This window comes from Balearica regulorum, chromosome 15, assembly GCF_011004875.1.
Source record: "Balearica regulorum gibbericeps isolate bBalReg1 chromosome 15, bBalReg1.pri, whole genome shotgun sequence".
Taxonomy (NCBI): Eukaryota; Metazoa; Chordata; class Aves; order Gruiformes; family Gruidae; genus Balearica; species Balearica regulorum.
In genome coordinates this window covers 11579027-11602816 of record NC_046198.1, presented here as the reverse complement: position 1 = coordinate 11602816, position 23790 = coordinate 11579027, and the positions used below count along the sequence as shown (strand labels likewise).

The following is a 23790-nucleotide window of genomic DNA, read 5'->3' as shown; positions in this document are numbered from 1 at the left end:
CGAGCGCGCCGCTCTGATTGGCCTTCGCCGCGCCTCCCCGCCTCGCGCTGCCCCGCCCCGCTCCCGCCCGGCGCGTGCGGCAGCGCCCCCCCCGCCCCGCAAAGAGAAAAAAAAAAAAAATATTGGGGAGAGCGACTGGGGGGTGTGGGGCGGGGGGCGCGGGCGTCGGGGGTGCAGCAGCCCCCCCCGGTTTCGCTCTGCTTTGCTGGGGAAGGGGCCTGTTGCCCCCGTGCTCGGCCCTCCACCCATCCCACCCCCCCCGTGGGTCGCGGTGGTCCCGCCGCCTCCGTGCAGCCCCCCCCGCTCCCCCCCCCCGGAGGGGAACCGCCGCATCCCTCACACAAAGCCCCGCGGCTGGGGGGGCCCGGCCCGTTCGCCCCCGGGGTGTGCGGGAGCCGGGCAGGCAGCTGCAGCCCCCCCCGCCCAGGAGGGGAAGGTGGTACCCCTGGGTACAACGTGCAGCAGGACCCCGCTCCCCCCGGGCGATGGGGTTGGCTCCTGCCTGCTCCTGCCTGCAGCACTGCCCATCACCTTGGCCCTGGGGAGGGCCCATTGCTGCGCCCCCCGGGCACGGGGCAAACACCAGTAACCCCCGGTGGGTCCCAGCCTAGAGCGGGATGCGACGCGGGGCCAAGTTCACTGCTGATGTCAGCAGGCAGCGGCGAAGGGCTCCTGCCAGCCCCGCTGCCAGGCCTTCGGCCCTTGAACCCGCCCGGGGAGCGTCGTGGGTGCCTCCGGGCACCATTAGAGGCAGCAGCAATACCTGCGAGAAGGAAATGCTCCACCGGCTCTGACTCGGGCACTGAGTCAAGTGGGGGACCCTGGTCCCCGCTCCCCGTACTGCCCCGGGCTGGGGGGGATCATCACGGGAGCAGTGATTTGGTCAGATTTGGGCAATATTTGTTTCTTTCCTCTTTGATCCAAAGCTTGCCAGAGAGGGAGACGTGGCTGCTCCTGCCCGGGCTGCCTTTCTGCAATTCCCTCTTTGGCTGTTACGATCAAATATCGATTGGAAATAAAGGTGAGGGCAGCGCCCGCGGAGCAGCAGGCAGCAGCAACAAGGGGGCTGCGCATCTCCAGAACGTTGTGCAAACGCGGGCTGATTAATCAAGTTAATTAAGCAGCCCTGTAAGTAAAGTAGCAGCAGCCACTCGCAATCTGTTGCCGGTTGGAAGCACGCAGGCTTTGGCATGGGGACCTTGAATGTCTAATCTCAGCGGTTTGAAAACAGCAATGACAGGGAAAAAATTAAAATTCCCTGGGAAAAAAAATGCTAAAAATGCTTATTCTCCACGGGGTGCTCCTCACCCAGCATCATGGGGGGGGGGCAGCCCTGCCGTCAGGGTCTTGCAGCCCACACCAGCAAGCTCTTTGTCACCAGGGAGCTGCAGAGATCACAGGGAGGATGAGGATGGGGCTTCCTCCCAAAACCACCAGTTGCCCTCCCCAGTATGGGGTCTGGCTGATATCTGGGGCGGATAGCCAGCCGTTATTCTCCTCCCCCCCCTCAGCATTGCTCCTCGCTGTGGGACAAACGAAGGAGGAGAGCAGCTGGAGAGACCTGCAAAAACCTGCTGAGATGCAGATTTGCAGTTACCTGGTGGGGCGGGGGGGTATGGGAGGAGATGGGACACTGGGCATGGATGGCAACACGAGAAGCAGCCTGTTTCCATGGGACGGCATCCCCTTCCCCAGGAGCACCTTGTCCAGGAACTGGTGGAGGTGCCCCAACACCCAGCACCATGGCTGCTCCCACATGGGTGCTTTGGAGGGGATGGTGTGGAGAGACAGCAGCCTCGTGGGCTCTGCTGGGCCACCCCAGGGCAGAAGTGGCCATGGTGATGGACCTACCCTGCCAGGCCACCTTGTGACTGTGCCATCCCCTCCACGCTGGAGGTGGCCACGGTGATGGAGCAGAGGTACCCCAGCACATGGGGACTGTTCCAACGGGAAGCCCTCGGTGGAAGGAGACCCGGCCCGGGTGAGCCGGGGTTTCTGCAGGGCCGTGCCGGAGCGGAGCTGCCTTTGCACAGCTGGTTCCCTGCCACCTTGGGTGGATCGTGCAAGATCTCTGTATTGCAGCTTCCCTTGCAGTAAAACGGGAGTCATTGCTGTTAATTACCTACCTCACGGGGAATTAATTAATGTTTGTGCTCCACTTTGAAAAGGCTGATTATTAATTAGAAGATTATACGTCAAATAAGGGGAGCCACAAGGCATGGGTACAGCTGATGGCCCTTGTGGGTGTAAAGTGTGGTCCACAAATGCGCTGATAATGGGTCTACAGAAAACAGCAGTGGGACAAAGTCCTACAGTAGCACTGGGGCCATGGGTTTGGGGTGGGGAACACCAACAGGAGGTCAGGACAAGTGGGGAGGTCACCATGGCTAATGGGGGTCTTGGTCAGCTGGATGGGGCATGCATCAGAGGGACGGGATGCTCCACTCCACTGCATCCTGGTGAGCCGGTCTGGTGGAGCGGGGCTGGAGAACCACGGATGCAAGATAGCCCATTAGGCAGGGAGGGGAATTACCGCGCAATTAGTGTCTCCTGATCATTGGCCTGAATCAGAAAGCAATCAATCCGCCAGCATCCGGCGGGCAGTAACACCGGCCCCATGTCTCCTGCCTTTTGGGGGCGGTGGGATTTGGCCTCGATGGGGATGGCAGGATGTGGCCTGCAGCACACGGCCAGGTGCCACCGCTTCCTCTCAGCCTGAAGACACTTTGATAGCAAAGCCACCAGCCAGTCACCACGTTCACCACCCAGACCATGCACGGTGTGACAGACCAAGCCGGCTCCACTGGCCGCAGCTCGGAGCTCTCCTCCTGTTGCAAGAATCGAGAGGAGAGAAGAGAAAGCGGAACCGAGCAAAGAGGTCCCCGGCCATCACGTTACCCTTGGGCAGACATCGCAGGCTCCTGAATTTCCCTGTTTGCTTCACTTCTCCCTGCTTGTCCTTGGTGCTGGGCTCGCCCCAGCTCAGGACAAAACTATCCGGGGGAGGATCCTCCTGCCCTTCACTGGCTGATACGGCCGGGCTTGAATTTTTGTGCTTGTGGGACAACATGTAAGCTCTCCTTTCCACTCGCTTCTTCCAGCCTGTCCCCCATAGCAGAAGATCTTTGCTCACACAGGGACAGGATCTGCTGCACATTTGGGGAGAGGAAGGTCAAGGGGAGGAAATAATCCCAGCAGCTTTTGGGGCTAGCTTGAATTTCTGCACATCCCCTTCAGCTCCTCCATCGCTGCCCTTGCCATGCGCTTGGGCCTCCGCTCTCTCCCTCTTGCTGTTGTGACAATGAGAAAAAAGGTGGAAACTTCTGAAACCGGCCCAATTGCTTTAAATCACCCTCCTGCAAAAATCGCTGAGGTTTTTTTCAGAGCGCTGCCTTTCCCCTCCCTTCCCACTCCCCAGAGGGAAGAGGGAAAGGCGCTGGCCACATCCCCTATTTCGCAGGCACGGGGACCTTCCCAGCGCCTTCCTCTTTTTCAATTCACTCCTTGCAGCATCAGCTCCAACGGGAATTTGCAGGAGGTAAAATCTAAGCAGGAACCCCAGGCCCATCTCCCCCTTTGGAGGTGTTCAGGGGCCTCACCGCAGCCCCCACCTCTCCTTTATGGGGACACGTCAAGCATTAAAACCTGAAGCAAAACAGCCCCTGACATTTTCCTGACTCGTTGTGTTGCATCCCCAATGCCAGCTCATCTACAACGAGCTGCAGACTCTCCTCTCCCCCTTTAAGCATCACTCCTCACTCTCGTACATCCCTCCCCGAGGTTCCTGCTCCTTTGTATTGATCCTCGAGCTCTCTCCGATTTATCAGTGCCTTTTGCAGAGAGAGATGAAAGCCTTTCCCTCTGCAGACCTCCAAGTGCAAGGGACTGTTCTCCCCCGCTCCGCTGTGTCTGCAGCGTATCGAGCATCTCCCCCATCCACAATGGAGGTAAATCATTATATTGTATCACGCTGGAAAGCTGTATAAATTCACCACTTTCCACCTTCAGGCCACCGATAGATATCCCGTGCCAGGTTTTGCTGAGGCTGTTGGAAAGGGCACAGCCCTGCCCAGGTAGCGGAGGTGGTGGAAGGGGACACATGCCTGGTTTACAGCCTGCTGTCCCTGCTCACAGGACTTTGCTGGAAGGGTTGAAGCCCTGAGCAGTGGTTTTTCTCCCCCCATTTCCCCAGCTGTGCCTATCCTCGCTGCCTCCAGCCCCCTCTCTCCGTGCCCCCGTTCCTTCCCTAGCCCCTTCATTGCGTACCCCCGGGCTGGTCCCTGCGCCAACATTTCCAGATCCCGGTGCTGGCCCCGGGGTCCCCCAGCCCATGCAGGCAGCAGGAGACCAGGGCTTCGTTCCCAGCCTCGCAGGCAGCCGGGAAACCAGCCGGACACGATGCTGGTGGGGCAACCAGCCGGGGCTGGGGCTGGGCACCGTCTGCTCAGCTCCATCCTGGCCCCCAGCAGCCGTGCCACCCTCCCACCCCCCCGCGGGCTGAGCTGGCTTGGCCAGAGCAGAGCACAGCCCTCCCTTCCCCCACTGGTTAAATGTGCTGCTGGTGCTGTCTTGGTTGACCTTGACAGCAAGAGCCGATGAGGCCCAAGCGTGAATTGTTTTCGACCCAAGGTCATTCCCCAGCGCAGCGCGATTACACCGGCACGGCCAGACGCCCGGGGCGATGCCGGCCAGGGTACCAGCCTCGGCCCTCCTGGCCACTCTGTGCATCTTTGGGGTTTGCTTCTCTCACGGCAATGGGACAGGTATAACCTAAGCCCTACGCTGGCCTCTTCCCGCAGGGATCAAGAGCGGCGGAGCAGCCCTGCCCCTCCAGCCAGGTCGGGTGTCAGCTTTGGGGGATATTTCCTCCAGCTAAAAACGGAAGAGGAAGAGAAAAAGCTGATGCTCTTTGGGCTTTCTCTGCAAGTCTCAGCCCTCTGGCCCTGCTCACCCCACCCGCATCGCCTCCCACACACCACGGAATGACCCTTCCGCAGTGATGCAGCCGGGGGGGACTTTCCCACAAAAGATGCTCCCCAGGGTTCTGTTACCTGGCCCACCAAAAGGTTCCCGCAGTGTTATGCAGCGCTACGCCAAGCCGTACTGTGTATTTTCAACTGCTTCTTAATTACTTTGAGGATTGATTTTTCTCAGCCGCTGACAATAAAGGCAGGGAGGCAGCTGGATGGCGTTTTCCGCTTGTACGGTACCTAGGAAATGAAACAGATCCTGGGCTACCCAAGCACGCCGGGAAATTCCCTTTGATCTCTGTTGTGCTAATGGCACTCTCCATCTGGGGACTTCAAGCCTTTGGTAGAAGAGACCCGTCCCACCTTGGAAGGGAAGAGCGCTGACTTTATTTTTGGTGTGGGAAGCGGAGGTGCAGCGAGCAGGGATGCCTGTTGGCCTTGGTCAGGAGGGATCTCCCACCCATGCCAGGTAATATAAAGCGCTTCTGACTGCACGCAATTCTGCTTTGGGTTTGGGGGTATAATCCCCGTTTATCTCCAGCAAGGGGGGGCGCACGTTGGCTTAATGGTTAAATGGAAGAGAGGGGTCTGACGGCCGTGCGGTGCTGCTGTGGCTGGGGCAGTCCTGAGCGCCCACAGATGGGGACCCCCCACCCCTCCGGCAGTCCCAGACCTGCACCCAGCTCCTCCGCCTGCGGGCGCAGGGATGCTCGGGGAAGGGTGGGGTTTGCTGGTTCCTAGAAGGAGGGATGCAGAGGCACACGGCCCAGCCCCATCCCTGCCTGGGCTGGCCCCCGGCTCTGTTTTCGCAGCCGGTGCTGAGCCCTGACGCAAGTGGCTCACCCCAGGTGGGGAGTCGGCGATGGAGGAGCGGGACCTGCTGTTGTCAATGCCCTGTCCACTCCCCGTGCTCCTCCAGGTTAAAATATACCCTCGGGGTGGTTCGGCATGTACGGAGCACTCAGGCCTTTCACCAGAGCCACCAGAAATGAAACCCAGCTGCCACCCGCCTCCCCCCACCTTTGGCTCCCTGCTGGGGAGCGGGTGCAGGGGGGGAGGACAAGGAGGTTTTCACGTGGTGCTGGGCAGAGCGGGCTTGTTTCTGGTTCCCGTGGCAGGGATAACAGCAGGGTGATGCCGCTCACGACGAGCAGTCAGCAGGAGCCCAAGAGAGCCTGTGTGCTCTGCAAGCTCCCAACCAGCCTCTCTGGTCCGGAGATCTGCTGCAAACCTGGGGACGAGCCGGTGAGCTTGCAAGGATATCATTCCTGTGATATCACCCGACGGCCACTCTGCACACAAACTGGGGACGAAAGGAAACCACCGCCACAAAGCCTGTGTGCAGAGGCACCAGTCCCCGCTGCATTTTATTACCATCTCAGCCCGGTGCCCCCCACGTTTCGATCCCTCACTCGAGACAGTATTTCCGCGTGTGCTTTGTTTGGCTCATTTCACACATTCCTGCTGGCAGGAGATAAGATCTCAAGAGAAAGACAAACAAAAGCTGTGGGTGCTGTGTGCTGTCTGTCACTCCCCCGGACGCATTCAGGTACCCTGCCTGCTCCTCACCAGCTCTGACCTGGGACTAGCCAGGACACCTCCATGTTCATCCCACCGCAGGCTGGTCCATGGGATGGAGATCTGCAAGGAGAAATCGTGATGGGACTTGGGTGGTTTTGTGAGTTGTCAGGTCCCTCCTGCTCCCGAGGAGGAGGAGGGCAGACGACTGCTCTCTCCTGGTACCAGGGACCCTTTGTCACCCTTGGGTGCCCTCTCCGCTGCCCCATGTGGGTGATATGTGCACAGGTGGGTATTGAGTCCCTCCGGGGTGGGGGAGGTGTTATGCTCTGAAAATATTTGAAAAACGCACTTAAGTCTCACTAAAACCTCGAGGGCTTCCAGCTCACGCTCAGGGAAGCAATGGCACTGCCTGGGGGGACTCCCTGCCTGCCCTGGCCCCCGTGGACCCCGCGCTGGCACACGCAGGACAGTGTGTGAACGCATCCCTCCCTCCTCCAGCCCCTAACAGTACATGGGGTTAAGCCATCCACGCTCCTGCATGTTCCCCTCCTCACGCCAGAGCCATGCAGGGTTGCAGAGGCTTCCAGACCTCCTCCGTTGCTGGACCACCACGGGGAGCAGAGCACGGAGGAAGCCAAGCAGATAAAGGGACCACCAAGGCCATGGTGGGGCTCAGACAGAAAACGGTCTGAGATGTGAAGGGTGGCTGCTGTCTCTACAGCTTTTCGGGCCGAGGAAGAGGCAAGCTAGCACACAGAAAACCAGGGGGTGATTTTCCTACAGGGACTTTGCAGGAGACAACCCAGCCTGGAGCCCCCGTGGTCCCAATACCACTCCCCATGGCCACGAGATGGCTGCACGACACCTTTCACTCTCTGGGAGCCCTTGTTCTTGTTTTGCAACCCCCGGGGGGTTGGACACACACACACACGAGCAAGAGGAAGGCGCAGCAACCAGCTGCAGTGCCAGGAATGAGGAAGCCCTGAGCATGGGGCAGCTCCGGCCGCGGCACAGCCTGGGCTCAGTCCTGGCGACAGCCTGGCAGGGCAAGGGCTGTCCCTGCTTCACCCATCCAGCCCAGGTCCCTCGCTCGGGGCGGGCTCGGCAGGCGGGGGGGGGGCGGCTGTCCCAGCCCCAGGGGGACCAGAACCCCCTGCCCGGACCCTGCAGCCTCTGGGACCGGGGAAGGTTTTCTCCTGCCCATCTAGCACAGGGCACATCGCTCCACAGTCAAACCTGGGTCTCTTCCCTCGGCTTCTTCCTCTGCCACGGAGGTCGGCAAAAGGAGGAGACACAGAAAGAGGGAGGTTGGGATGGCGAGGGTCCCCCCCCTCCTTGCCCGCGAGCACCCACCCCTCTCTGGGCACACAATTTAATGACAGAGTGGCCGAGGGACCGACCTACCCAGCAGCTCTCGGCACCGCTGCCGGCCTGGGGAAATAAGCCTTAAATGGCAAAACCTGGCCCTCTCTCCGCGTAACCAGCTGGAGAAAGAGGCAGCGGAAACCGGAAACCAGAGAGCAGCTGAGGCCTGCCGCCCGCCACCCCCCTCCCGCCTCCTCATAAACCCTAAATTCCTCAGGAATACACCTTAGAAATGCTCCTCTCCCTCCTCCGCCCCATCCAAGCGGCAGGGGCTGCCCTCCCGTAGGATGGGTGCCCCGGATCATCCTGCACCCCAGATCATCCTGCACCCTGATTCCCAGGGCAGGGGAGGGAAAAGGTCTCCGTGTTTCCTCTCCCTTGCGCATCAGCTCAAAGAACAACAACGATGGACAAGAGCCCCCCCAGCCTCCGGTTGCTGGTTTTGCACGTTAGCATCCAGCAGGTGCTGGGCCACGAGTTGCTGAAGTGCTGCAGGCCTGCGCTTGCTTCCAAGATATCTCTTTGTGCTCAGCAGTGAAAACATTTCTGAGCTCCTGAAGTCTCCAGGTACTAGGATGGAAAGGAGCCTGGACGTTCACTTACATCCCAGGGATTTTGAGGTGCCCCCTTGAGTCCAGCTGCCCATAAAGGAGAGCCACTGATCCGCCGGCAGCCTGAGCCCCTCTGCAGGGTTGATGTTCTCTGTTGGGTTGTCCAGAGAGAGGTGGGCAAGGTGGGTCTCACGGTGCAGGACAAGCCCATCAGGATCATAAATTTCCTGCCATAAATCACCAGTCCCACCTAATGAACCCTGCGCTGCTGCCCGGCATGTCAGCAGCTCCCAACGTTTGCTTTGACTGGTTTATTGGCCATCCCATTTTTTTTGGAGCACGTTTCTTGCACTTGGTCTAATCACAACCTGATAGCAAGCGGGCAGCAGGCTGTCAGAAAGCTGATGCTGGGGTGCAAAGCAAGCTCCTTCACCCAGCTGCTCCCATGGATTCAACGCCGAGACTTGCTGCGTTACCATTTCTCAGCACGTTTCTCCATGAGCGCTCTGCCAGCAGACTCGTTAGCTGTGACATCTCATTAAAGCAACCATCCTTGGGGGAACTGGCTTGCACACATGAATGCTGGTTTTGGCGTTGCCCTTTTCCTCCCCACCTTCAGACGGGAGCAAGGACCGAGCGGTGGGAGAAGACCCATCTATTGGGATATATGCAGCGACTCCCCTTGCTGCAAGGGAAAATCTGCAAAGGGAAAGTCAGAGGAAGAAGTCTGCACACATCAAAAAGAAATAAACTCAGCAAAGTCACGATTATTTAAAAACCACATAGACAGTCGCCTCCCTACAGCTCTCAGCCTGCAGAGGAGATGGGTTTCTCCTCTGCCAGGACCAGTTTCTCAGCTCGCCAGCCCGGTGGGGATGAAGCTTCGCCCGTTCTGTAGCAGGGTCCCCACCCCGGCTGGCCGGGGGACGGCGAGTCGCAGCACCCGCAGCCCCTGGACGTGGGAGCGTTTCCTCCTGGAGAAGGAGTATGGAAACTACATGGAAACTGGCTCTGGGTGGATTTAATCCCATCTGATTTCCTCTTCTGTGAGCTTCAACCAAGTCTTTTGAAATCGTTTCCACTCCTAAATAATAAGAGATGTTTCCAGCATGGGATACACTCTTCATCAAATAGGGAAGGACTAGCCCCTTCATCTCCCTTTGCTCCACAAGTCCTGAGGCTTGAGCTAAATAGGACACAACCATCCTGGGTAGAGATCTAAATCCCCTAATTCTAAGCCCAGTTTTAAACAGCAGAATGGGGCTGTGGGAGACCAGCAGAGCGATCGATCCCTGCAGCCATCCAGCACTTTGCTGTCCAGGGTGGTTGATTTTCACCATTAAAGGGGATGCCACCACCAGCAGTTGGCTGTTGTGCTGCATCACTGGGTCACCTCCGCGCTGCTTCCCATTGCTCAATCTTGCAGAAAAATCACAGAAAGTCAGGTTCCGAGGATGGAGACCCCACGGTCTGCATAGGAAGGGTTTTCTCACCTCTAGCCCGCGTCTCTGCTGCTGACGGTTCAGCCCAGGACTTCTGCCATCGGTCACTGTGGCCATGGAGGACAAGGTAGTCCCTTCCTCTCCACCTTGCCCAGTTGTGTCTCCTCTAACTTCTTTTCTCCAGGCAGATAAGGGGAAGGGTGGTTCCCTGCAGCCCAAGCACTGGGGATGCTCAGCACGTTTCTAAGGTAGGCAAGGCCTTTTCCAGCCCATCACAGCTGGCTCTGGAGCTCAGGTCTCCCAGCCCACCTCCACCCTGCTTTATTTGTAATATTTAACATGCAGGGGGTTTGAGCTTGACCAGCTCAGTAAGAAGAAGAAAACCAAAGACAAAAATATTTTTTTTAAGCTCCTTCACCCTACCTTTTTCAAGCCTCAGAGAAGCTCAGCCCCTCTCTGCATGAGCTCCTGGTCCTGGGAGGACCTCATTGTCCCTCCAATGCAGACAGAAGAACCAACCCATGAAAAAAAAGGACTCCAGGACCCTTATCCACAGTTTTACTTTTCTGCTGGTGGCTCCCAGGAGCAGTCACGCTGCTCATGGAGGTCAGATGGTATTTTTTCCCCATGGGTTGTCTTGACCCAGGGTTGAGTGAGCCCTGCCCTCCAGCCAAACCTGGCTGCCAGCAGCTGGGCCAGGCACCCGCAGGGACCGCGGAGATCGTCCTCCGTCACGCTGTTCCCACAGTCCCAGCCTTCGAAGATTTCACCTTCTCCGAGGCGGAGCAGTGCCTAATGACAAGCAAAGGATGGTGCCACACCTGCAGAAAGCCATTTTTGGAAGGACACCTGGGGAAAAAATGATTCCCATGCTGCTGCTCTGTAATTAGCATTAATTACTGGGGCTTGTGAAACCTATTCCCCATTTACTCCAGGCAGCACCTGACGGAAACTGTGGGAATCCCGTCCGGCTGAGTCAGCTGGGAGCCAGGGAGGGGACAAAGGGCCCCCGTGGGGTGCAGGGCCGAGTCCCAGGGGTCCCTCCCTCCGCCCCCCAGCCCATGGGGTTGGGGTTTTGGCTGAGGGGCTGCAGGACAGCCGAGGCTCAACCATCTCACCCTTCCCAACAAAATGCTGAGGTCCTTCCCCACCCTGGTGACAACCTGGCACATCCCAGGGCTGGGGGGCTCTCATGTGCCCCCTTTTAAAGCATCCTTGCTCCCCAGCCCTGCCTCACATGGCAGAGCAAGAGAGCTGTCCCCGGCAGCACGTTTCCTTGGGTTATCTGACTCTACCCCAGCTCATTGCCTTCAGCAACACCCCGAGGTGTTACTATAGACAGGGGAAAATCCACCCCAAAAGCCTAACCCCAAGTAGCTGCTCCGTCACCACCAAATGGCAGGGTACCACTCCTGAGTCACTTCTTATTTATTTTTTTTTTTTTTATATTAACGATTCAAATGAATCAGGGCATTTCATCATCCGGAGCCGCTTTAGAGTCATCTCACCCTGCCCCAGTGACTCCTCGGTGGCCCGGGGCTGGAGACACATCCATCCTCCCTCCCCGGGGAGGGGGGCGGCTGCTGCAGCCTCACCCCCAAACTAGCAGGTTTTGGCTTCAAAATAAAATGATAAAACAAGAGGAAAAACCCCTCCCCACCTGCAGGGACTGTTTTGTCCAGAGCTGCTGGCAGCAGCTCAGGGTGCTCCAGCACCCTGGGGGGGCCAGGGGTGACCCCAACCACCCGGCTGGGTGGGGGGCCCAGTAGCACAGGGCATCACAATGGGGGTCCCAGGAGCAATGCCTGGATGTCCCCCAACTTTCTGCACACCGTCGCTGCCGTGACCCCCAGGGGTGGCTGTGGCCCCCGTCCCCCACGTAGGACCCCTGTCCCTCCCCAGGGACCCAGGCATCCCCTCACCCTCCCATTTGACCTAACCTCCTGTCCATAAATGGAGAGGTTTGAGAGCTCGTCCCCGGGGTGGAGGAGGAGGAGAAAAAAAGGAGAATAATGCCAAGAATGCAGGACACAACGTGAGGAGCCCGGTCCCGGCCCCCCGGCGCGGGCTGGGGGCTATGGGGGCGACTGCCCTGGGTGCTGAGGGAGCCCGGCCAAAGCCTGGCCCTGGCCCCGTGAGCCACCCCGGCTGTCGGAAGGAAAGGTGCTATTTGTGTTTCTCTTTCTCTGCATTTCTCACCAGCTGGGGACTTTCTGAGGCTGGGCTGCCCCATTTCCACCTCAGCCCCACGGAGCAGCCCCAGGGTGCAGAGCAGTGCCCCTCCCTGGGGTGTCCCTTTGCAGCGATGTGTCCCCTGCAACGCCATCACCTTGCAGCAATGTGTCCCTGTGCAGACGATGCCCCCACCCCTGCAGCGGTGTCCCCTTGCAGCGATGTGTCCCCCTGCAGAGACACGTCCCCCCGCATCCTCGCTCCCCTTCGCCCCAGCGCCCACAGGACCCCCAGCCTGCGGGAAAGCCACGCTGGGGTGGCCGTGAGACGGAGGGGTGGCCTCAAAGGCAGGTGGCACGGAGGGTGCCAGCAGCTGCGCGCCCTGGCTGGCACCATGGGCCGGGCCTCGGCTCGGGGCCAGCGTCCAGCTCCTTAAAATAGAAAGTGAAAACATTCGGGTGCCCCATCCGGATGGGGAGAGGGGGGTCGATCCCCGCCTCCACCGGCCGCACGATGCCCCAGCATCTCGCCGCCCACCTTGCTCCCCAGCCACCTCCAGCCACCCCGTCCCCAGCCCCGTGGTGCCTGTCCCCAAGGTCAGGGTGGATCCCTTTAGGTTCTCTCGGAGAATGGCTCCAGCGGCTCGCTCAAATCCTCCATAAAAGGAAAAACAGCCGGCAGGTAGCACTGCCAAACTTAGTCATCCCCAGTCCGGCAGCACTCACAGCTCCGTCAGCAGCAATTTCCTCCCCGCGTTCCCCTCCGCGCGGGGGGGACAGGGAGGAGCGGCTCTGCATCGGCAAACGCCGTGCCGAAAGCACCCCGTGCCGGCCGTGACGCGCTGGGCTTGGCTGAGGGCCGCTGCCGGACTCGCCGGGCTTGGGGAGACGCTGCCGTGGTCCTGCACGAGGTCTGGGGGGAAAACGCACGCCCTGGAGAAAGCAGAAAGCTCAGCGCCCGGTGCAGTGGTACTGCAGTCGGTCAGGCACCAAAATCTCACTTTCTGCAAAGAATTTGGTCTAGAGGCACGGAAGTGTAAATGCACCTGGGAGCATCTTGAAGCACCTGGAGTTTGGTGGGCAAAGTCTGTTCGCTGCCCCTGGGACAAGCATCACAGAGCCCATCAGAAATAAAAAGGACCTCCAGCCCATCCAGAGCACAGGGACTGGATCCTGGTCCCATCCTGGTGCTGGGCTGGCACCAAGGATGACCCCCGAGCTGGCCCATCCTTCCCCAGCCATGCCTGGGGTGGGATGCGCAGCATCCATAGGTCTCCCCCATGCTGCCTCCTCCAGCCCCATCTCTGTCTCGATTTCCCCATGGAGGAAGCAGGGCTGATCGCCCGCTCCGCCCTGGGGTGGTTTAACAAGCCCTGGAGAAGCGACCAGGGCTCCGCACCGCCATAGCTGGGAATTGCCTGCCTGACGCATTCACCAGGGATTATGTCGGGAAACAAATGCCCCAGGGCACGAGGAAGTGGCATTTTCACCGATCGCCCCTGGAGGCAGCCCAGGTGTTGGTCTGGGTGGCCACGTCACCCACACGTCCCTTGTCACCTCACCACGGGGATGTGGCAGTGCTCTGCAGTTCGGAGCCTTCCCCCGGACCAAGGGGCTGGGAGGGAATCAGGGTGGTGGCATCTCCACCTGCGTGATGAGGCAAACGCCCCAAAATACTGATGGGGAGGCCAAAGCAGCAAAGGGGCAAGAGCTGACCCTGCAATCGCCCCGGCAGTGGGATTCTCACTCCAGAGCTTTCCCAAATCCTGGCTAAACAAACGCACCCCGGATGGGCAGCCCCAGCAGGCAGTGATCGCAGCCATGCGCCCACCATCCACCCCGTCCCCTGAATTCCCCTTTTGCAACCGGTTCCCCGTGTGGGAACCAACAACAGCCCCTCAGCTCGTGGCTTCACTTGGGGCAGCGAGACCCCCGTCCTGGCCGTGCTCAGCTGGCACCGGCTGTTACGAGGCTTTTGTAGGCAATCTGCCCGCCCGGGTAAATGATTCACCCCAGCGATAAAACACTGAGGAAATGTTCTGTTGACATCCCACAGCATCGAAGGTGTGTGCAGGGCCAGAGGGCATGCGGCGTCCCAGGGGTGAAGGGAGCCCCAAGGGATGGCCAGGGCTGCTTTGAGGTAGTTTGTGCTTTTCTACTGCAGTTTTCCTGCAGTTTTCCTTTGGTGAAGGGTGATCAGGTCTGTGCCAGGGCCAGGTCCACCCCCAGCCACAGGGAGCAGCAGTGGGGATGACGCTGAGAGCATCATGTGGGGTGGGGGCCTGGGGGATCCACAGCCTCTCATCTCTGTGCTGGGTACCATGATCTGGATCAGGCTGTGATGGAGTGAGCAGTTACACCATCATTTTGTGAAATCACAGCACAAGACGAGCCAACCTGAGCCATCAGGTTGGACTCTACTGTCAGCGGCACCAAGTCTCCAGCTTTGCTGGCAGGGATCAGCCAGCACTGGAGCACCCAGTTGCCCTTGCTGTGATGCTTGCTCCCACCCAGGCTCAAATCCTGCAGCGCTGGCTGCCAGACTGCTGCAGAGTCCTGGTTTGTGTTTGCAAATGATGCACGAGAGCAAGGGAGCTGCTCCTGGAGAGACACAGCATCCCTAGAGGGGATCAGAGACACTCCTGTGGGGCCTGAGCAGGCAGCAGAGTCTCCACTCTCACTCCCCTTAGCTGCTTTGTTCGTCTCCATATTGTCCACCCTGCCAAAGATTTCCACAAGCTGCAACACCCATCCGATCTGCTGCAAAGCACGGGCGGGCTGCTGGGTGGCAGTGTTGGGATGCACACTGCACTGCACAGGGCCGCGCACACCCAGGTGCTCACTGCACGCAGGACTGCACGCCAAGATGCACACTGCATGCAGGATCATGCACACCAGGATGCACACTGCACGCAGGACTGCACGCCAAGATGCACACTGCACGCAGGATCACGCACACCAGGATGCACACTGCACGCAGGACTGCACGCCAAGATGCACACTGCATGCAGGATCATGCACACCAGGATGCACACTGCACGCAGGACTGCACGCCAAGATGCACACTGCACGCTGGATCATGCACACCAGGATGCACGCTGCACGCAGGATTGCATGCGCTGAGGTGCAGACTGCATGTATGCACCTTGGCGCGTGATCCCGCTACACATGGAGTCACATGTACCAATGTGCACACCGCACATGGAATTGTACACACCAACATGCGTGTTGCACAAGGAATTGCACCCTGAGGTGCACATTGCACATGGGAACGCACAGAGCAAAGCACATGCTGCGCAGTGGATCATGCACACCAAGATGCACAGCGCACATGGGATCACACGCACCAACACGCACGTTGCACAGGAAATTGCCTGCATCAAGGTGCATGCTGCACGTAGGATTGCGCACACCAAGGTGCGTGCTGCAGATAAGGACCATGAACTACCCAAAGCCTCCATCCAGCTCCAGCCCCACCACACCAACACGTGGTCCCTGCTGTCCCCCCAAAGGCCTTTGCTTTGCTCTGCAGAGCGACAGCAGATCCCGTCCCGTCCCCTCCGCACACCCTCGGCTGGCCCTGCACAGGGGACCCGGTGCCTGCCCCGGGCTGCAGGAAACCCGGGCTCCGGCCCAGTTTCTTCGGGCACCCCCCATGCCGGGGAACCGCCGTGTCTCCCCTGGACCCCCCGCCCTACATCACCCGGGATTTATTCTCCTCCTCGCCTCCGTTTCCAGCTCTCGCAGGGCCTAACCCCCAGCAGAAGCGGGCGGGGGGGGGGGGGGTATCGGCACCTTCCCTCCCGGGGGGTGTTGCACAGCCCAGCCAGGACACCCCCCCCCCCGGGCGCAGAGCCCCGTACCGGGCGGTGCAGCAGCCCCTTCCCGGCCCGAAGCCGAGGGGCCTCCCGGATGCCGAGACCCGGGGCCCCTGCGCGGCGGTTTTGGGTTTCAGCGGCGGCCCCCCCGCCCCGCATTCCTGCCTTCCCGGGGGCCTCCCCGCAGCCCGCCCAGCACCGCCCCCGCGGTGGGATGGAGGAGACGAAAGCCCCTCCCCGGCCCCCCCCCTTTTCCCATTGCCACTGGTTTCACACCAGGAGCCCCCGGGTTTGCCAAGCCGGAGGTCGGATCCGGCACCTCTTTGCAGAGCGCATGGGGAGTCATGCTCAATTCAACAAAGGGCTCCAAATTTTGGGTGTCGTCCCCACCCCAACTGCCCCTCCTTGCAGACCCTGCAGGAAGGACAGCATCCATTTTCATCCCAGGTGTGGTTTTCTGCATGCTGGATGGTGAGCACAGCAGGGCATCCCTTGCCCGTACAGGCACGGATACCTGCTCCTGTGCCTCAGTTTCCCCATGTGCAAAGCTCCCTCCAGCCTCACTGGGGCCCTCCCTATACCGACACATGAGAAGCCCAGATACCAAAGGAGATGGATTGGATATACCAAAGGAGAGGGATTGGATGTACCAAAGGAGAGGGATTGGATGTACCAAAGGAGAGGCAAGGGGCTGCAAAGACTCCCAGGCTAAGAGCCAAAATCCTGCTCTGGGATAGCATTCCCTTCCCTCCCGCAGCCCTGAGCGCCTCCCCCCCACAGCTGCCTCTGAGCGCAGGGAGATCTCTGCTTGCCCCACTGGCTCCTTCCAGCAGCCATTCCCTATCAGCAACCAAGGCAGCACAGTCCTGTGCACCGGCCGACGGTGGTGCCACCAGGACGAGCAGCACTGTGGGCCACAGACATCCCCCCTCTGGCTGCTGCTGGGGCAGGGTTGCAGGCACGTGAGAAAATGCAATGGGGAGCAGGATATCCGGTCACCTGCGGACCCAGCTCCCCCCTTTCTCAGTCCCATGGCTCAATGGGAGCCCCACTCCCTCCTGCATCTGAAAATGGGGGGGGGGGGGGGGGGGGGGGGGGGCAACAATGCCCCAAGGAGGCAGAGATGCCCTCCAGCCCAGTGCCTGCAGGAGGCAGGGGACCACTGGGTGGGAGGTGTGGGGCTAATCCCCAAAGGCCCCGTTCCTAATCCTGACTAATGGACTCTTTTCACCATCCACAATGGAGTTATCCATCTGGAAGGGGATCTCTGGGCCCAGGAAGGCACAGCTGGTGGGGGCTGTGCCTGGGCAGGGAGGTTTGACCCCCCCCTCAGCCTCAAACCACTGCCTCCAGCCCCTTCCCTGGGCCAAAATCTCAGCCCCCATTTGCCCCAATGCTCACCAGTGCAGATATGGATACAGCCCTGCAGTTCACCCCGGGATGCCTCAATACTTCCACCAAAGCATCAAATAACCACCTCCACCTCCTCCTCTCCAAGCCAGAGACTGTAAAAGCCATGCTTCCCCCTGCTGCCCCCCTCAGCCCTTTATAGGGATCCCCGGGGGCTTTCCAGCTGGCTCCTCTTACTGCTCCTATTACTGCTACCTCGTCCTTAAAGAGATGGGTCCCCCTGCTTTGGGGGTGTCTGGGGGGAATCCCCTGGTCCTGTTGGGGCTTGGCCTTGGTTTCTCTCCAGGCCAAGCCTCAGCCCTCTCACCCCACTGGAGGGGATTCCACACAAACTCATGCACCCACAGGGTGTAGCCCCCAAAAGGATGGGGGTCTCGGTGGCAGCCCCCTGCAACAGCATCCTGCAAAGTGTGTCCATGCACGCGCCCCAAAGCTGCGCCTCAAGCCCACAGTGAGATGCTGGGGTGATGGAAAACACAAAAACACGAGCCACCTCCTCTTCCTTATCATCCTCCTTGTCCCCCATCCTGGGCAGCTTCCTCTTGGCCTGCTCACCTTGTCCCCTGTTCCTGATGTCCCTCTGTGCCACCTTCTGACTCATTTCCAGCCACTCCAAGGTTCTGCATCCCTCTTAAGTCCTCTTTGCGGTGTGCCGAGCACCATCCCAAGGTGAGGATGGAGCCGGCATGTGTCTGATCGCAGCAGTGTCACGCCGGGGATGGGGACCACCATCCCAGCCATGCTCAGACCAGCTTTTTGGTACCCTGCGGGTTTGGAGAGAGCAGCCAGGCCCTGGGGATTCAGGCAGTGCCATTCTTCTGCCCACCAAACCCTTCGGCAGTCCTGGACGAGGCCATGAGCGGAGGCGGTGCTGCGGCCGTGCATCAGCCTTAGTGCACCAGCCGCAGTGGGAAACATGGATCTGGGCATGACCGAGCAAGAAAACCAGAGCAGAAAGGAGATGCTGTCACAAGCTGAGTCACCTGCTCCGCCTGGCGCTGCCGAGCGGCTGGGGCCATGTTATTTTGGAGAGCTGCGTGGGCAGATGCTGATAACACACTTTCTTCTTTCTTGCAAATTCTTCCACACTGAGTCCGTGCTGCAGTGGGGAATTAAAAGCAGCGATGTGCGGTGGGCGATGGGGCTGGCGCTGAAGTCTTCCTCTCCACCCCCTGGTTTGGGTGGTGGTTGCAGCTTCTGCACTGATGGGTGCAAGCTGCAGACGAGAGCTGAGCACGCACGCGCTCATTGCACCTCTGGGCAGCGGCACCACCGCGGCTTCCCCTGGCATCACCCTCCTGCCGCCACGGACCGACCCAACCCCGGCCCTGGCCGAAACCTCTGTGCCAGAGCAGCCCTGGGGGAGGAGGGCAGCCGGCATCGCCCGTTGCCAGAGGCTCCTCTGAAGAGGTTTTGGGGCCAAGATTCACCGCTGAGCTGCACGGGGGTGGCCAGCAAGAGGCAAACACGCTGCGAGGGCCAGCGAGAGCCTCCCCCGCCGCGTGTCATGGCAGGGCTGCTGCCGCCGCCACATCACCCACGGGCTGGGGAGGCCCTGCAGGAACCTGCCACCATCACATGGATGGGGCTTATTTTTCCCCCTAAAGGACTACAAAAAGCCCCCCCGGGGCTCTCGCACCTTCTGCTCGCAAAACATGCTGCATTTTGTTGCAAGATGGGCAGCAACGAATGGACACAACCCTGGTTTTCGTTTGTTTGTTTGTTTTTTCCTGGGTTTTTTGGTCTTTTTTTTTAAAGGCTGGAAAGCATCCCAGTGCTACCTGATTATTTTGGCCCACAAAATGCCCCGCGTCTCTCGTCTGCTGCTCCTGGGTGCTTCCATGGGTTACAGGTGCCTCGTGCCCCAGCAGAGTCCCCGGGGACCAGGCAGGGTGCTGGATGCGGGACGAAGAGCATCATCTCCACCACGAGGGTTAATAACTGCTAGACAAAAGACCTTTGAAGCTTGCCTAATAGAATCCATTCTCCTGCTGGATGAACCAGGCTCTAGCCTCCATCCCACCTTTGTGGGGTCCTCGGGGGAAGCTGGAGGAAAGGGCAGGTTTTCACCTTAGCTTCTGGTAACGTAAAAAACCACACTAGAAAACAAGCTCGAGCAGGAAAAGAAGGACAAAGTTTCCAGCCCAGGCCCAGGACTCTCCAGCTGTACGTGCTTTCCTGTCCACTTTCTTCCTTCATTTGTTTGAGGCTTGCCTATGCCCAACACCCAAACCGTTTTAAACAGTGCGCTTCAAGCACTTCCCTCCCTTATTACACTCTGGACACAATTAAATTAGGATAACAGGATAAACCTGGCTAATAAAGCACCGAGCGAGCACCATGGCCGGTACCATGACCACTCCTGATGGCCACGAGATGCAGGGACACGTCTAAGCCCAAATGATGCTCTGCCACTGTCCCTTGCTTCCCTGGTTGTGGGGCTGAGCAATCCCCCTTGGGGCAGCATCCCATGGGAAAACTCCCCCAAGCATGATCCGCCGCTCCGAGCCCCTCTCTTAGGGCTGCCCTTTGTTTTCCCTGGTGCTGCTGCTTTTTTTTTTTTTTTAAATACTGCCTAATACAATTTTAATGAGGCCGGGGCGCCTGCCAACTGTCGGGAGAGCCACCAGAGAGCCTCTGCTGAGCTGCCTGGCAGCATAAGGCAGCAAGGCTGGGGTAGTCGGGCACCCCGGGGTGTCCCCTGTGGCCCCAGCTGTGGGAAGGGACATGTTGGGGGTCCCCTGGGAGATGCAGCCTCCAGTCTGCATCCATGCCGTGGGTGCTGGGTCCATGCCTGGGGCTCGATCCCAGCCCCAGTCCCCTATTGCCGGGTGGTTTTGGCAAAGCCCTTTACCCTTGCTGGGCTGCACAAGGGCGCCCTGTCCTGCGCAAGGGCTCCTGAGGTCACCATGCCCTGTCTCTCTTAGGGACAGAGGTGGCTGGAGAGATGGTGGCCATCTGGCAATGTCGTCCCCAACTTCTGCTGAGTCCCCTCCGCAGGTGAGGGCAGTACCTGCGCTGGGGGAGCTTCCCAGGCCAGCCTTGGCCATCTCGGAGCCAATGCCACCACCACAAGGGACACGGACACCCCTGGGACATTTGTCCGCACGTGCCAGTGACACTGAGCTGGGGTTTGCAGCACACGGGGGAAGCAGGTGGCCGTAAGCCAGCCCGTGTCCCCTGTGCCGTCGTGGTGCCACTGGGATGAAAACCCGCGAGCAGCCCCCTTGCAACGAGTCCCCGGAATCGCTCCAGCAAGGGCAGGGAGGGCTCAGGCCAGGCTGGCGGCCGAGATGTGGCCTGAAGCCAGAGGACAGCCGCGCTCCGAGGGGTGACCCGGTGGCACTGGCTCCGGACGCCGTGTGACACAGCTGCGTGTGCCAGAGCAGAGAGGGCTGAGCACACAGCCCGAAGCATCCCCGGCTGCCGCGCCTCGGGCTGCTGCCTCTGCCTCCACGCTGCCCCTTCACGTGGGGACATCTCCTGCTGCCCTGGGACGGCTCCTCTGCCCTCCCGGGGGGGACGCAGGGATGAAACAGCCCATTGCACCCCAGTAATGTTCCACCAGACATGGCCGCACGCTGCGTTTGCCGTCTCTGACCCCGCCAAGCCCCTCTGTGCCTGCCGTCGGCACCACGCTGGTGTGCCCTGCAACCCGCCCTCCCTGCAGCGGCCCCGGCCGCCCAATTTCACGAGCTCGACTAAAAGCCCCAGGACCTCTCGCAAACGAAGCCGAGCTGCAACAAAAAGCATCCAGGCAAGCATGAAAATCTGAGGGCGTTTCTGTGCCCAAGGCAGGCAAGGCAAGGGTCACTCCATGACCGGGGCTCCTTTTCTCTTTACTTTTCTTTATTGGAGCCGGGGTTTATTTGAAGTCCCAGCGGGTGAGTCACGCAGCCCCTCCGGAGGGGACACGGCCGCGCTCCGGAAAGCCCTTGTCATGGATGCCGTGCGCCAGGGATTGGGTCTCCTGCAGGAGCAGCGGTGGGAGGGCTGCAGGGGGGGTAGGGTGACCTCAGAAGCGTTTAGTCACGGCGGCTTGCAAAGACGACGGGAAATGCAATATATAGAGGGAAACCCAGCACCTTTCTTACTGCTCCATTGCACCCGGCACGCACGGATGCACATGGGAGATGGGTTTGGCCGCTGCATCCCCTGGCCCCGGGGCAGCAGTCACCCTTTGCCACCACAGTGACATGCAGGGACATCTCAGCTACGTTTGGGCTCTCCCGTCCCCCGCGAGCAGAGGGTGCAGGCAGGGCGGGTGCAGGCAGGCTGCCCGTCCAGCGAGGGCAGGCCCTGCTGAGCCAGGCAGTGCCAGCCGTCCACGCCGCACTGCTGGGTGGTGGGGAGAAAACAGGGTGGTTTGGTTTTTTTTTTTTCCCCCTGCATAATTGCTATTTTTTTTTTTTTTCCCGAGCAGAAAAGCCGTTTCTTTCTCAGCCTCACCACCATCTGCCCGCTGCGGCAGGAGAAGGCAGATCCCGGCAGCTGTGGGCCTGGGCAGCTGCTCGGCCTCGTGGCCGGGTCCTAACGCCTGGGTGCTTTTAGCAAGAGGAGCAAAAGGGGTTTTTGCGAGACAAAAACGTGGATCTGCCTCGCTGGAGCTGGGAGGGATTTGTATCCAACCCAGCTGAGAGGCTGTGGCGTTGGTTCTGGTTTCAAATGGCCTGTCTGTCTGTCTGTCTGGATTAGCAGGGCAAGCACAAGCACAGAGCAGGTCTGGCTGAGGCATCCAGGAGAACAAACCCCATCCAGGGTTTGTCCCGGGGCAGTTGTGCCAGCGACCCCCGGGGCAGGGGTGGGTGGTTGTGGTGCAGCCCGAAGGAGGAACAGTGGCTCTAACCAGTACGGCCAGTGCAGAACCAGCGGAGCCTGGAGGGCCTGGGGAGATGGGGGCTGGATGCAGCCCTGCCCCGGGGTAGCCATGAGCCTGAGGAAAGTCTCGGTGCCAGCCAGCCCTGAGTGCACCCTGTGCACCCTCCCACCCGCGCCCATGCTCCAGCCCTTCCCTTGTCCCTCTTCAGCTGGAGCATGTGGTTCAGCTCCCCGATCCACCTAAAAACCATCCCTGTGTCCCTCCCGTCCCTCTTTCTCTGATTTCCTGTTTCTGCACGTTCCCCCGGCAAACAGCTCATTTCCCCCAGCCGGCTTCCCCCTGCAAGCGCATGGGAGTGTGCGTGCAGCCAGGGGGGCTTCAAATCTGCCACCCCAGCCACGCTCCTCTTTATCTGTGTTTGTTTCCACGTTATAGACATGAGAAGCGTCCCTGTCCCCGCGGAGCAGTGGGCAGCACCGCTGGGCAGCACAGGCGGATCTCCCTGTGCCGCATCCAGGCCGCAGTGCCTCTCCGTCCTGGGGTCAGCCCCTGCCGTACGTGCTACTGGAGCACGGCCTCGCACGTGCACAACAACGCTGCTCACCTACACCCTGAGAAATGGCCTCGAAATACACGGAGAGTGCTCGCGTTTTGCTTCCGGCTTAGATGGAGGGACTTCAGATTCCCCAGGGCCCCGATAATCCAGCCTCACTGGTGCCTGGTGCTGGGCGCGGGGATGGCTCAGAGATGTTGGGGGGTCATGGCACCGTTCACCCTTCTCCCCTTCTGTCCTGCAGCCCCGCAGCGTGCCCAACGGCCCGGGAGGGGTAGGTAGAGGGGTGCAGGGGGGGGTCTGGCAACGTAGGAGGAGTCTTGCAACGGGATGGGGTCTTGCAATGCAGAGGGGATTCTTGCAACGCAGGAGGGGAACGTGCAGTTCAAGGAATGTCTTGCAATGCAGGGGGTGGTCTTATAATGTGGGGGGATCCTCCAATGCACTGGGGGTCTTGCAATGTGGGGGTGGGCCTTGCCATGCAGGGGGTGTTCTTGGAACGGGGGGAGCGTCCTGTGATTCAAGGGGGCTCTTGCTATGCAGTGCCAAGGGGGTTCTGCGATGTGGAGAGGAGTCTTGAAATGGGAGAGGGGGGTGTCTTCCATTGCAGGCGTGGGGTCTTGCAATGCAGAAGGGTTCTCACAGCGTGTGCAGGGTGGCCTTGCAATGCAGGGAGGGGACTCGCCGTGGGGTGGGGTCTCCCAATGCGTGTGGGGTCCTGCAATTCGGCGGGGCTCTTGTGATGCAGGGAAGGGTCTTGCAATGCAGCGGGGTCGCGCAGCGTGTGAGAGGGCGTCATGCAATTCAAGGAGGGGTCTTGCAATATGGGGAGGGGGGCTGTCCCGCAATTCAAGGGGACGTTTGTAATGCGGGGAAGGGTCTTGTAATGCAGTGGAGTCTCGCGATGGGGGCGCGGGGGGGGGGGGGGTGGTCCCGCAATTCAATGGGGCTCTTGCCACAACCAGGAGGGGTCCTGCCACGCCGCGGGGGCTCTGCGGCGGTGCGGGGGGGGGGGGGGGGGCAGCGGGGGTGCAGCGGCGGAGGCCGGAGCGGCCGGAGGGGCGGCGGGGAGGGGGCGGGCGGGGGTCGCGGCGGGGGGGCGGCCCGGCGGGCGGGCGGGGGGGGGGGGGGGCGGTGCCGCGGCGGCGGCGCTATAAAGACGGTGTCGGG

The 23790-nt window shown here is 60.2% G+C and overlaps 1 long non-coding RNA gene across 2 annotated transcripts; it reads right to left on the bottom strand.

Annotated features, from left to right (window-relative positions):
* Positions 1-1505: 1505 nt before the first annotated feature.
* Positions 1506-18226, bottom strand: LOC142604026 (uncharacterized). 2 transcript variants are annotated; one of them, XR_012837929.1, is made up of 4 exons: positions 17804-18226; positions 6345-6611; positions 5105-5210; positions 1506-4872 (listed from the first exon to the last, which is right to left on the bottom strand). It is a non-coding gene; the product is annotated as an uncharacterized LOC142604026 (long non-coding RNA). The 2 variants fall into 2 exon arrangements; XR_012837928.1 differs by having other exon boundaries at positions 5105-6611.
* Between the last annotated feature and the right edge of the window lie 5564 nt (positions 18227-23790).